The sequence below is a fragment of the Amblyomma americanum genome, chromosome 2, assembly GCF_052857255.1.
Source record: "Amblyomma americanum isolate KBUSLIRL-KWMA chromosome 2, ASM5285725v1, whole genome shotgun sequence".
In the NCBI taxonomy this organism is placed as follows: Eukaryota; Metazoa; Arthropoda; class Arachnida; order Ixodida; family Ixodidae; genus Amblyomma; species Amblyomma americanum.
In genome coordinates this window covers 198618285-198622076 of record NC_135498.1, presented here as the reverse complement: position 1 = coordinate 198622076, position 3792 = coordinate 198618285, and the positions used below count along the sequence as shown (strand labels likewise).

General features: G+C 49.8%; 1 pseudogene; it reads left to right on the top strand.

Annotated features, from left to right (window-relative positions):
* The first annotated feature begins 225 nt into the window (after window positions 1–225).
* Window positions 226–1038, top strand: LOC144120322 (lysosomal phospholipase A and acyltransferase-like; annotated as a pseudogene).
* Window positions 1039–3792: the final 2754 nt, after the last annotated feature.

The window sequence follows — 3792 nt, the reverse complement described above, 5'->3', positions numbered from 1 at the left end:
GCGCCATCCGGCACCTCGCATCGCGCGCCAAGACAGGCGACCGTGGTCTACTGGCTGCTGCTTCCAAACGTCATCCCGCACCCCTCGTCGGTTCGTGACCGCCGCTAGCTTTAGTGTATCCAGTCGCCGCACCTGCTGTCCGGCCATGCTTCGCGCACTCATCAGACTTGTTTTTAAGTTTGCGCTCGATGGTGAATCTTATTGTTTCGTAGTCACCCTAATACGATGTCGCCGGCAGGAAAATTAGCCCTACTTTCGATTGCCTGCGCGGTCCACTGCGTCGCAGAGACGGCAGGTGCTACTGTCTTCGAGAATATGCGGAACAGGATTTTTTCCGTCAAAATATGTCAGGTGATACTGGATCCTGGTGATGGAGGTAGCCCGCTGGAGGCCATGCTTAACAAGACCTATACGGTGCACTACTGCGAGCGGCGGACGGCCGACTACTTCCACCTCTGGGTTAACCTCGAGGTCATAAATTCCTACATGCTCGACTGCTAGCTGGACAGAATAAGGCTGGTATTAGACAAAAATCTGAGGACCACCAGGACTCCAGAGGGTGAGGACGTGCGGATGCCCTGGTTCGTACCAGTCCACCGTCGAGTGGCTGGACCTGAGCGAGGTGTCCCCCACTGCGTATTTTACAAGAAGTAAGGAGGAGTTTACTCTCCTTGGATACCGATGAGGGATCCATATTCGGGGGCTGCTTACGACTTCAAGAATGTACCGAATGAACTGGGCAACTATTTGGAGCGTTTGCACGACGTCATAGAGCAGGCGTACTCGACCAATTGAGACCAAAGCGTCATCCAGGTGTGCCACATCATGAGCTGCCCTAAGCAGCGCTACTTTTTAAGCTGCCAGAGGCAGGCATGAAAGGAAAAGCACATCCGTGCCATTGTTACTCTTGGCGGCACCTGGGGCGGTGCTGTCAAAGCCCTGAAGGCCTACGCTTCAGGGGGGGGTGAGGGGAGAAGACCTGGAATCGAAGAAAGCCTACTCAAAAAAATTCATAACAGGAAACAGCAGATAAAATAAGAAACGAAGGAAAGAGATAATAGGCGTCCAGTTGCTGTGCCGTACCTTATCATTCTCTCACATCGACTAAATAAGATAAGAGAAAAGCGGGACATTCCTGTGTCGCTCTAATACAATGTCGCCGGCAGGGAAAGTAGCCCAACTTTCGTTTGCCTGTGCGGTCCACTGCGTCGCAGAGGTGGCAGGTGGTACCGTCTAAGAAAGGATGTTGAACGAGATTCTTCCCGTCAAAAGGCGTCGGATGATACTGGTTCCTGTTGATGGAGGGAGCCAACTGGAGGCCAAGCTCAACAAGACCGAGAGGGTGCACTCATTCTGCGAGTGGCGGATGGCCGAATACTTCAACCGCGGGGTTAACCTCGAGCTCATGGTTCGCTAGGTGCTCGACTGCTGGGTGGACGACGTGAGGCAGGTATACGACAAGAAGCTCAGGACCACCAGGTCTCCACAGGGTGTAGACGTGCTGGTGCCTGGCTTCGGCAACACGTCCACCGTCCAGTGGCTGGACCCGGGCCGGTGTACCCGACTGCGTATCTTACAATAACTGTGAAGGAGTTGATTCTACTTGGATACCGATGTGGCATAGAAATTCGCGGGGCTCCTTTCGACTTCAGGAAAGCACCGAATGAACCGGGCGACTATTTTGAGCACCTGCGCGACCTCATCGAGGAGACGTACTCGACAAATGGAGACCAATGCGTCATCCTGGTGTGTCAAAGCCTTGCCTGCCCCAGCCTGCTGTACTTTTTCAGCCGCAAGGGGCAGACAAAGAAGGACAAGCACATCCGTGCCCTTGTTACTCTGGGCGGCGCCTGGGCTGGTGCTGCCAACGAAGTGAAGGCATACACTTCAGGGAGAAAACCTGGAATCGCGGAGACCCAACAAAAATAAATCAGAAAAGGAAACAGCAGGTAGAATATGAAAAGACGGAAAAAGATAGTGCGCGTACATGCTGTGTGCCGTACATGATGAATCTTTCACATCGACTGAAAAAGATAATGGAAAAGAACGACATTCCTGGGGAGCTCTCTGCACCCATTAAGATGAGAGGACATTGCAAGATTGCGAATTCACGTTGCGATATGTGCAATAACAAATGCACGTGTGGCGTCACAAAAACCACAAGTTGATTGCCCTCACATACAAGAAGGTATACGTGGGACAGACAGGCAGATGCCCGAATGAGAGGCTGATTGAGCGGAAGCGTGCAGTCAACGACATATTGTATCCTGGCAACGCTAGTCGCAAATTACTCCCCGAAAACCAAGACATGAAGGAATCATGCAAACCATTGTTCAGCGAAACAACCACAATCAAGAATCAGAAAAAGAAGAAAGTAAGAAATAATCGAAGCCTTCACGATGATGAGAATGAAATAACAATATATGAGCGGCCCGTCTGTCAAACTCGCTAGAAAAGAATACGCATATTTGGTATCAAAAGTCATGTCTATGCGGGACAGATCCTCTCTCTTTGCTTCTCAGCATGAGTACAATGCTCGCTGCAAACTTGCAAAATATCGGCTTCGAAAATGCGTAGGAGAGCAGAAAGTTGGGCGAGTTGGTTGAAATGCATACTGAAGAAGTTGGCGCGGAAAAGCGCTCGTCTTTGTTTGTCTCGCTTGTCCTCGTTTTTCCGCGCCAACTTCTTCAGTATGCATTTCGAAAATGCGCCCGCCGGTCATTCAAGAACCGGAACAGCTGAGTTTATATACTTCGGCACCTCAATGTCTATCCTCGACTAGTGCACAGAACAGACCACATGTGTTGACAAGCACATTTCTGACTCTATTTTGTCGTGAAACGCGCAGGTAATTCAGCCTGATCCAGCCTCTACTAAGCTGACTGCTCGCATCTTATCGCGAGGGGGATATCATCTGCCAGTGCTTAGCGGGAAAGTGCACTTGGTGCCTAGTGAGCTGCACAGGAGACTTAAGTTGTTCACTGACTGAAAGAACCAAGAAGCAAATATCTTCCACCAGCATCGACCACTTCATTGTCACCTAATAACATGAAGCTATTAAGTGAATCGTGAACACGCCACTTAGACTAGGAAGAAAAAAAAAGAAGTTTACGACTGAAACCCGTTTCGCAGAACGGAATTTTTCGGTTAGCGATTTTCGGTTAGCGCTTTCACATGCAACGCATACGCAGCAAATTCGCTCGGAAGGACCCACAAGGTTACTTGATGGCATAGGCGACCCACGATTAAACGCGACAAACACGACACGGAATGTGCTGATAATGCTATGGCCCGCGTACTTTTAGATGCAAAGCAATATGCCATTTGTTGTGATTAGAATGAACAGTTTTGCTTCTGCCGCGGCAATTTCTCCCTCGTGACTCCGCGTCGCTGATCGAGCACACAAACTCTGCGAATGAATTCCAACGGGACAGAATCCAGTCGCAAAAATCACATGCGTGAGATACGGGCACGAGCCGGATGTGATGCCAAGCGTATGAGCTCGTAGGGTGAACGTGTTTAGAGCGCACCCAAGAATTACAGGCGCAGTAAGCACGACTGCATTCGGGGAAAACAGCAGTAGGTTTTCGCACCGCATCTGTTCAGCGCTGAGAAAAGCGAGAGAAAAAATAGATAACCTGTCACTTAGTTCCACAAATTGACCACTAAAGTGAAAATCGCTCTATTTGTAACGCTTCACTATAAATTTTGTCATCTGCTCAGACCACTTCATTAGACTGTCGTAGACAAATCGCTTGCAGCTTACCATCAGGGTGTAGAAGGTTGAGGTTG